This window comes from Ctenopharyngodon idella, chromosome 6 (assembly GCF_019924925.1).
Source record: "Ctenopharyngodon idella isolate HZGC_01 chromosome 6, HZGC01, whole genome shotgun sequence".
NCBI classification, from domain to species: domain Eukaryota; kingdom Metazoa; phylum Chordata; class Actinopteri; order Cypriniformes; family Xenocyprididae; genus Ctenopharyngodon; species Ctenopharyngodon idella.
This window is the reverse complement of record NC_067225.1, coordinates 2,723,542-2,734,255: the sequence shown is the minus strand read 5'-3', so window position 1 is coordinate 2,734,255 and position 10,714 is coordinate 2,723,542. Positions and strand designations below refer to the sequence as shown.

Genomic DNA, 10,714 nt, shown 5'->3' with positions numbered 1-10,714 from the left:
GATGTCCATTTTCAAATAAAACACATTGCTTGTGTAATATCTACTGACTCGCCTTCATTAAATGGAAAAATTTCCAATATTGTGAAGTGACATTTTTCTTTATTACCAAATTGCCAAATGATGGACAACAGTTCTCATTTCCCTAAATTGCAGCTAGTTTGACAGCTACAGAACATAAAGATCTCCTTATTTTCATTTTCTTTCTTGCTGCATTAAAGACGAAATAGTTTAACTAATGTTTTTGCGCAGGTGCAGTGAATCACTGAGTTTAGGGCAATCGGTTTGTAGCTCTGTTTCAACTGTGCTATACCCTCACGAGGGGTGACCAAAATTTCTGACATCCGAACATCCAATTGCCGGCCAGGAGAGGTTTATCTCGGTTCCCCCTGTACACTGCACGACAAATCACGCACAACAAAGCTGAAAACGAGTCAGTATTCGGCTCAAAATCAGACAAAAATCGCACAGTGTATGTCCTGCCTACCAGGCCCCGCCCTTTATTCTGTGTATGCCTTGGGCGGGAATTTGTGTTGTGTTTATTCCCGGCAGAAAACTCAAGACTACAACGGAGGCGTTTCAGGTAGTTCAGAAACAGTGCGCACTGATTTAGAGAATAACTCCCTTTGGAGGGACTTTGTGCTTTGGAACTTTGCAGACCTTTTTCATGCTCAAACACTTTAAACACTAAAAAAAAAATTGAACATAATAAAGCATAATAGGTCCTGTTTAGAAGCACATGGACAGTGTCTGTTGGTGTTAAACGCGTTTGTGTGTGATGTTTCTCTGTGCTCTTCTCTATATTGTATTTCTGTCACTGTTATATGACAGAGATGAATGGCTCTGATGGTTTGTTTGTGGAGGAGTGTGTGTGTGTGTTTAGAGAAGGTTGAAGTGATCTCATGTGTCACCGGATGTGATGGCATGGCAAGCAGGAGATAAGTGTTAATGAGCAACCAAAGCTTATGTGTCATTCAAAACAGAAAATGAATTGAGGTACCTCAAATGTTTGAAATGCATATGTATTTAAACAATATATATTGTTAAATTTGCTAAATAAGCTTTATTTTATGGATCATACATGGTAGCAGTGGTGTATAAAGTACTCGAAAACCATACTTGAGTAAAAGTATAGATATCTTACCAGAAAATTACTTTGGTAGAAGTTAAAGTCACTGTTTAGAATCTTACTTGAGTAAAAGTTTTAAAGTATGTGATATTTTTTGTACTTAAGTACGGAAAGTATTTTTTTGACATTAAACGTACTTAAGTATTGAAAGTAAAAGTACAAGTAAATGTAAAATACAGAAGGAGCAAAAAAAATATTAAAAATTGTTCTATACACAGTTTGAGCAGCAAGATTGTGTTTAGTTTCAACTCTTTCTTACATTTTGTTTCTTTGAATTAAAAAAATGGCTAAATTTTTATTGTAATTTTTAAATATAAAAATACTAATATATTAATTATACATTGATCGTTCATGTTAATTCATAGTGCATTATAACTAATGTAAGAGACAACTTTAAAATGTTAAAATGTAAATGTTGTAATTAACAATGAACAATACTTTTATTAACCTTATTTAATGTTACAAATGGACTCTTATTGTAAAGTGTTACCATTTTATATAAATCCAAACAGTCATGCTTAAAAATTTTTACCATCTTTACACACAAAGGCATAGCAAAGGTACATTATATGTATACTTTCACACATTATTTGCCTCTATTTTAGAAAACTTGATGATTATCTAATTAAAATATGTGTTAGGCTACAGTGCCGATAAAAAAAGAACTGAAATCGGATACATTTCTAATTTATGTTTCTGTCGCTGCATGATGAGGATACAGTTTAAATATGGAACTTCGCTGAATAACGAATGCATAAAAGCGAACAAATGGATATAAACTAATGCAAATGAATGGTAACAATCGTGACAATTAAACAGTTGGTGTTTTTGTCACATTGTTTGGACATGCTTGCTTGTAGTCTGTGTTCTTCCTACTTTATTTTGTAGTAAGTAACGAAAATGCTTTGGGAAAATGTATCGGAGTAAAAGTATACATTTTATTTAGGAAATGTAGTGGAGTAAAAGTAAAAGTTGACAGAAATATATAAACTCAAGTACAGATTCTCCCAAAAAATACTTAAGTACTGTAACAAAGTATTACTTCGTTACATTACACCACTTCATGGTAGATGAACACTTATAGGGTTAGTTCACCCTAAAATGAAAATTCTGTCATTAATTACTCACCCTCATGTCGTTCCAAACCCGTAAGACCTTCGTTCATCTTCAGAACACAAATTAAGATATTTTTGATGAAATTTTTAGTCCTTCTGATAGACTGCAACACAATTACCACTTTCAAGGCCCAGAAAGGTGGTACATCGTTAAAATAATCCATGTGACTACAATGGTTCAACCTTAATGTTAAGAAGCAATGAGAATAATTTTTTGTGTGCAAAAAACGAACAAAAATAGCAACTTTATTCAACAGTTTCTTCTCTTCCATGTCAGTCTCTTACGCTGATCACGTAGTACACACATTGCAGCGCTTCCGGGTTCTACGCCAGAACGCCAACCCAGCATTGGCCGGCTCCTACGTCAGCATCACACACGTGTTGTGCTGCTCATGTGAACGGCATCGGCCAATACTGACGTTCTGACGCAGAACCCAGTAGCGCTGCACTGTATTGACTACGTGATCAATGTAGGAAAAATTGTTGACATTGTTATATTTTAACGACTATTTTAATGATGTCATGGACTATTTTAACGATGTCTTTACTACCTTTCTGGGCCTTGAAAGTGGTAATCGCGTTGCAGTATATCGGAGGCCAGAAGGCTCACGGATTTCATCAAAAATATCTTAATTTGTGTTCCGAAGATGAATGAAAGTCGTACGGGTTTGGAACGACATGAGGGTGAGTAATTGATGACAGAATTTTCATTTTTGGGTGAACTAACCCTTAATTCTCAGAATGATCTAGTAAAGTTGTTCTTGACAAGTTTTGCATTAGGACACAATTTTTACAATGAACATCAAGCGTTGACCAAAATCATTGATTGTGCAAAAGTAACAAAAATCAAACATTGAAATGTATTCATACTGTTTTTGAGGATGAGGACATCATGCAACCTGTCCATGCTGGCATTGTTTTTATGTGTCATTTAGGGCTCAGTAAATCTGAAAATGAAAATGGTACAATAACAGATGGACAAGGAAAATACTCTGCATCAAATATTAGCACAACAGTGCTGGATGTTCAGAAACATGTCATAATCTTTGCCAAATCCAGTGAATAGAAGCCAACCAATGTCCTCAGACTGATGACATTCCCTCAGCTGTTTTCAAGTCCCCGCCGTGTGCTCATTCTCATGGTGCTAAACATCTGTGGATTTTTGTGCTGAAGTGACATCGAGTTCACACAAACAAACAAACAACTACAGCACAGCAGATTTTACAAAGCTGTAATCTAGGCAGAGTGGCAACTTTGAAAAAAATCTAAGGTAAGATAAGATCTGGTTTTGTTGCATAATTTACAAACTGTTCCATCCATTTGATGACTTTAGTTTTATTCTAAAATATGAAAAATTTCTGAGATCAGTCTCTGTATATGCAGGATTTGACTGTAGCTTTCACTTTTTCACTCTGTACATTCCACAGATCACGTTATAAACATCTGCGGTCATCACTGTAGTCACAAACTTCCGCTTTGTTCGGTGCAGTTTCAGTATCTAATTATGCAAGTAGGCATTTTATGAGACTTATGAGAAGTTAAGAAACAGTTTTCATTGCTCGGCTATTCCTGCTTTCAGATCTGCTTTAACAAATGAAAAACAACATGTATGTTCTTCTTTCAGCTTTCAATAGGAGTTTGCCATTAATTGTCAATCGCCTAGTCTGAACAGCACTTGATTGCACATCAAATTATAGTAGTATAAGCACCAGACCATACAAAAATATCTCAGTGAATCATCAGTTGTGGTTTGAATATCAGAACTACTGAACATGTCTTTCACACGATTTTTCACACGAGCTGGTTTTAATTGGGTTTAATATCCGAGATCTTTTAATCAGTGATAATGAGAAGACATCCAAGGAGAAAAGCTCAGAAATATTAATTTGTTTCAAAGCATCAGCCGTCTTCTGTTCTGCTGTCATTTGATAATGAGGGCTGATTTATTAAATTAAGATTAATTCATAATGTTTCTCAAATGATAGTAATTGTTTCACTTTGGGTTTATGCAAGTAAAGACATCCAATGAACAAGCAGTCTTAGTTAGCAGTTAGTGGTGGGAAAAACCAAAGCTCAATTGGAAAACCCATCATCTGCTTGAAAAAATTGTCATGAGACACAACAGAAGTCATTCTCAGAAAAGCAGCTGTTTAAAGGAAAAGCAACATAGGTTGAGCAAAAATCTTTCTCCTTCCAGATATATAGTTACAAAAAATATAAGACTCCAAAATCAAAATAATAATCCTAAATAATATGATTCAAATATGTTACTCAAGAATACAAGACTTCAAAACAAAACTTTACAATGTATGAGACTCCAAAATAGAATCATGATGAACTTAATATGGGCAGCTGTAGCTGTGATCAAAAGCTCTGTAACTCGAGTCGAGTATGTTGTCTCTTCAGCTGAGCTGATGGAATTAGATGTGATTGTATAGGAAGCCATCACAGATTTACATTCAGTGACTGAGGTTTAAATGTCTCAGCCAATATAACAGCAATTCAGTAGGAACTGTGTGTGTGTATATGAATGTGGCAAACTTTTTTATAAGCTATAAAGACAATTACACGGTTAAACAAGTGCCTTGGACTCTTTAACAAGCTCAACTCCAGCCATAATGCAAAGACCGTAAACATTAAAGTGTCCGAGGTCAAAGCCAAAATAGTCAATTCAAATTCCAGAGAGACAAGAGGCAGAATGTAATCTGAAACCAAGAACGCAAGCACAACGACCCTCAAAGCAGAAAAAGAAGGCTTCATATTGCAGTGTTTCCATACATGACTTCACGGTGCATAAGAGAGACATGCAAAGTATTTAACAGGTGAAATCACAATAAACAGGTGAGATGAGCATCACTTTGCTTTAAAAATGGTGGAGAAAGTTTGGTGCACAAACGTGCTAGTTGCTGAAATAGAAAAGATTTAGCACATATGCTCCTGGTTTCACAGACAATTGGCTTAAGCTAGTCCCAGACTAAAAAGCATGTTTGAGCTGTTTTAACTGAAAGCAACTTGTACTGACATATCCTAAAATATGTCAGTGCCATTGTTTTGTCTCAAGATGCACACCAGTAATGTTTTTTTTTTCTTTTTCTTCTAGGGTACGTTTATAAAAGCTACTTAAATACCCTAAATGAACTAAATCCTGTCTGTGAAACCAGGCCATGAATTAGGTTTTGCACAAATAATTTAACATGATCGTGTACTGTTCTGATAAACAAGTAGACAAATAGATAGAGAAAAGGCTGAAAAATAAACAATAAGAATTGGCTTAGAAATATCCAAAAAATCATTTAAACCATTTTTACATTAAAATTCTCAAAGCAAATTTAGGAAACAATCATTATTGTCAAGTAGTAAACTAAGGCCTGGTTTCACAGACAGGTCTTAGATCAAGCCAGGATTAGGCCTTAGTTTAATTAGGACATTTAAGTAGCTTTTATAAACATGCCTTAGGAAAAAAAAAAAAAAAACATTACTGGTGTGCATCTTGAGACAAAACAATGGCACTGACATATTTTAAGATATGTCTGTGCAAGTTGCTTTGCAGCTCAAACATGCATTTAGGACTAGTTTAAGCCTTGTCTGTGAAACCAGGGGAAAGTGTCTTAACTTGATACCTTCTTTACAACATCTGCCAATCCCAGGAATTTGTAGATCAGTGCATAAATACATGGATCACCAGTTAATGGTCCAGTATGACAGGTTGGACGAGTGGGAATGTTTTTGTTGCTTTGAATATGAGGGTTTCAGGTTGCAGTCAAGTCTATAAGCCTAATAATTTTAATAAACCAAAATTGCAGCACTATGCCAGCGGATGTATATCTGGAATTTGCATTTTGTTTTTTGAACAGACAGAATGGATGTATGCTGCTGTTGCTGTCTGCAATGACCACTCAGCTAAACATTAAAAGTAATTCCAGTGCTGGGTGACCACTCACTGTAACACACTAGAAGAACTGAAGATCTTCTTCTGTATTAGATTCATCCCTGCCCTGAGCTATTTCATAGAGTGGTGGGGACAGGATCGGCCATGGCAAATAAATGCCGCTTGTGCCTCTGGTGGTGTGTGGATGTCCATATGACACCTGTGCAGAAAACAGAGTTGTTAATCTCCTTATGGCTGCAGTCTTTAAGTAGTGGAATGTGGTGCATGGTTGTACTAACATGGTCTGGTGTGGGTGTGTGTGTGTGTTTTAATAGCTTGTCTAATCTCATCCCAGCAGGGTTGCCAATCCTTGCCATGTGGCTTCGCCTCTAACAGGATTCAGAAGAACAGAAGGTGAACACTTTATTTAGTGATGACCAGTCAGTGAGTGTATGTTCTGAGGTAAAATATATATTACAAAATAAAAAAAAACTGTTGTTGTGCTGTCGTTTATCAAGTGACTTAATTAAATAAATGCATTCAGCATATTAATGTTGTTTTATTAAAGGGTTAGTTCACCCAAAAATGAAAATTATGTCATTTATTACTCACCCTCATGTTGTTCCACACCCGTAAGACCTTCTTTCATTTTCGGATTGCCAGCAAGATAATTAACACTTTCAATGCCCAGAAAGCTACTAAAAACATATTTAAAACAGTCCATGTGAGTACAGTGGTTCAACCTTAATATTATAAAGCGACGAGAATACTTTTTGTGCGCCAAAAAAACAAAATAACGACTTTTCAACAATATCTAGTGATCCTGTGTTTCGAATCAGTGGTTCGGAGCACCAAAGTCACAGGATTTCAAAAATTTCAATAGTTCACGTGACTTTGATACACGATCCGAACCACTGACTTGAAACAAAAGATTCGCAAAGCTTCGAAGCAGTGTTTTGAAATAGGCCATCACTAGATATTGTTGAAATGTCATTTTGTTTTTTTGGCGCTCAAAAAGTATTCTCGTCACTTTATAATATTAAGGTTGAACCACTGTAGTCACATGAACTGTTTTAAATATGTTTTTAGGTCCTTTCTGGGCATCTGAAAATGTTAATTATCTTGCTGACAATGGAGGCCTCACTAGGCATGAGCGAAGGTCTTACGGGTGTAGAACGACATGAGGGTGAGTAATTAATGACATAATTTTCATTTTTGGGTGAACTAACCCTTTAAGTGATTATCTAATGTGAGCACCACTGACTGAGAACCAGATGCTGGCCAGTATGACCTGTATACTAAGACATGTCATTAAGTGACATGAACACAGAGGCTTTGATGTGGTTTGCCGAGAGTTTTTTTAATTTTTTTTTTTTATGAAAGAATAAAAGACTGTCAGGAAGACATTAATCAAAGGTGATTTTAAATGGGTGATTAATTAATGAAAGGTGAAATTGATCAAGATCTGGCTATGTTGCAGCTTCAGCCTTTTGTAGCATTTGTATGATGTTGTATTTGTTTTGTATGAACTATTTATATTGACAAATGCTTATATTTGCATGCTTGCTTGTATTCACACAATGTTTGTGAGTCCGTGGAGTGAAGAGATGTCACCACCAGTGGATCAATCGACTCTGTGGCCTGAGAGAGCTTTTGTTCTCTATTCAAGTAATCAGATGCTCACACAAACACACCATTCTGTACTTAACTCCATAACATTAATGGTAAATATGTTTTATGTTAATGCTTTCAGCACGAGTTGAGTTTCCTATGGTTTAATGTCACTGATAATAGAAGGATCAGTATGATTGCTGTCCTGTAAAGATTTCTGTAAAGTGAAACAAAAACTGTTAAAGTTCTGACTTTTTCGAGAAATGTAAATTTAAAGTAATTGTAATTTTGTTGTGCTGTATTGTGCTTTTGTATTGTTTATATTATGTGAAACAATAAAACATTTTTGTATATTGCATTTTACTCTATTGTATACTGCATTTAATAGTGTACTACACTGTATAGTGTGTTATGCTTAATTTTGGGATCAAGTTTGGCGAATAAACTTCACAAGAAAGTTTACAGTGTCGTGCCTTTATACACGCCGCAAGGTGGCGCGCTAGAGTAGTGCCTGGGCGCGCACTCCGCGCGTGATTGATTGTTTCCAGTGCAGTCAGTCCTCGCGCTGCTCAGATCGAGACTGCTCGCGTTTTGAACGCCGAGCCGCTTTCCTGTCGCGCCACGGAACGGGATATTTCAACGAGTTTGGGAATTTAACTATGACTACGACATGCCATCCAAAGATCACACGAACGTGTAAGTACCATAAAGGAATTATCTAAACTGTCTACGTTAAAATGGTTAGAAATGTGAGTAGATATCTTCGCGGCAGTAGTTTTGGAAAGAAGGATCTTGGAGCATAGCGCTGCGTTGAGACTAGACTCGTGTAGTGTGTAATTTAAGAACTGCTGTGGTGTTTCAAGTGTGGAAACCAGCATTTGGCTTTTACAATATCCAAACACCACGTATAAAACTTTAAGAACCCGCCGTTCCACTTGTTCTCCGAGACTCGAGTTTCGAGTATTGATCATATTTAGAGACTTTGTGAACATTTAGATCTATGGTTTGTTGGCGTATAAGTGTATATTCACATAATCTATTTTACAAGCGCGTATCATGGAATGTAAGGCTGGGAATTTATTACCGATTACATTTCCTCGAACGCTCCGGATGAATGAAAGTGTTTTGTATCAAATGTATCGGTTTTGTTTACCTGATCCGTTTTGTATACTTTCCAAACACGTTGTAGAGTTGAACAAACTCAGGTCTTGGTTGTAAGTGCTTTGAGTCAAAGCGTTTAGATCCCCGAGAAGAACAACAGCAAGCGGCATGGTGACGGATTGTGCTGGTAGGGTTAGGTCAAAGTTACTGAAACCGATAAGAAACTGACATTCCAAAATCGTTTTGAGAAATTCGCTCATAAATAATGACGCGGACGTTGCAAGAATGTTGTTTATGAACATTCCGATTTGAAATTGTCTCGGAACCATATGTTGTTAAACGGGCTATTTTTAAACTACCCCTCCTGTTTCTCCATCCAGCTCTAAGAGGCTCCCTCATCTCAGAGGACCACATGTTGCTTTTGGTAAAAATCGATAGGCTCTAATTGATTTATAAATGATTAGTCTCGGTGTGTTGCGTTAAAAGGGCGTTAACAGCAGAACTGGTTATGGAAGCTGCTGCTGCGGTGCATCTTAAGGTTCTGCCTGTCCGTGGGTGTGTGTAGCCTATACGCGCCTACATGCTATTCATTTTCTTGGTCATTCTTCAGTAGGTCTGCATGTATGTGATTATGTTCGCTGCATGAAAACCATATGTAAACCATTTGCGAGGATTTTTAGAAGTTGACAGACGTGACCGCATCAGCTGCCCCTACATGACCATTGAGCTCGCGCAGGCTTTTTAATGATCATGGACTGGTGGGATTTTGGTTACTGATGGTTCTTCAGGGTTTAAGACATAGACCTTAGAAAAACGATTGGTCTCGACATCTCAGACGACTATTCATGGTCCCTGTCTTTTCCATTGTTATCACGACGTGACGGTTAGGAGCGTGACGGACATTCAGATGGAAATTGGGAATGTGTTTCCTCAGGCGTGAGGGAATCGTTTGTTTAGAAAGAGGCACGACTCCCAACACAACCCTAACGGGAATAATCTTACGGTTTACCTATGAAAAAAACGACTTAAGGCCCTGTGGGTCAGCGAGTTAAAGCCATCTCCCTCCTTTTGGGCATGAATTATGAATAAAATTCACATCGTCATGCTGAGGTTGAGTTTACTATTATCCAACTATTGTAGCCCCAGATCCTCAATGTTGTACGCGTGTAAAATTATTTCAAAACGTCAAATGTTTAATGGAGGACTTTGAAACGTGTAAGTCAAGTAAGAAATTCCCATAAAATTAGCTTAGTTTGAGGTCTCTTAGACCACACACAGTCTAGAATATGAACCTGACTTGATCTATATGAACTTATATGAACTTTACCTAAGAATTAAGACCTGTAATACTGCTACGTGTCTGTTTTTTTACCGTGAAAAATCCGTTACACACAGATTCACGCCGGGAACAATTGTGATGTATGGAGTTTGGAATGCGAACTGGCCCGCGTGCTGCTGTAAAACGGCAGATGTGCGCATGCGCGTAGGCTTCTCCTCCTCACTAGCGTGACTGGTTTTGCTCAGACCCACAGCAAAAATAATGGCCAAGATTAGCTCCTTTACCAAAATAATTGATCTCAGCAAGACAAAAATGATTGGAAATAAATCGCATGAGCAGGGACATAATTATGAAGAGAAAGATACAAGCGCTGCAGTAAATTGGGCACAAAGGGAGAGAATCAGGCTATTGTTTTTGTTATAGATTATTATGATATGAGTGGAGTTGTGAAATAAATTTGGCCAAATGGAGAAGATTAATAAATGTGTGGGGGAGAGAGATAAGATCTTCTTGGCAAGATTGCTGCTATTACATATTACAATTTACACTACCATGGTACTGTGATGGTTTCAAATGGTAATGGAATATACCATGGTACTGAACAATTATCCATG

At 37.0% G+C, this 10,714-nt stretch overlaps 1 protein-coding gene across 2 annotated transcripts in view; it reads left to right on the top strand.

Annotated features, from left to right (window-relative positions):
- The first annotated feature begins 8,248 nt into the window (after window positions 1-8,248).
- The window catches only part of plxna1b (plexin A1b), a 137,444-nt gene continuing 134,978 nt past the window's right edge, over window positions 8,249-10,714 (top strand). The window contains exon 1 of one of the 2 annotated variants that reach the window (XM_051896890.1): window positions 8,249-8,416. The gene's annotated coding sequence lies outside the window, so the exon portion shown is untranslated. The remainder of the gene's footprint in view (window positions 8,417-10,714) is intronic. The other variant, XM_051896889.1, reaches the window with a different exon arrangement.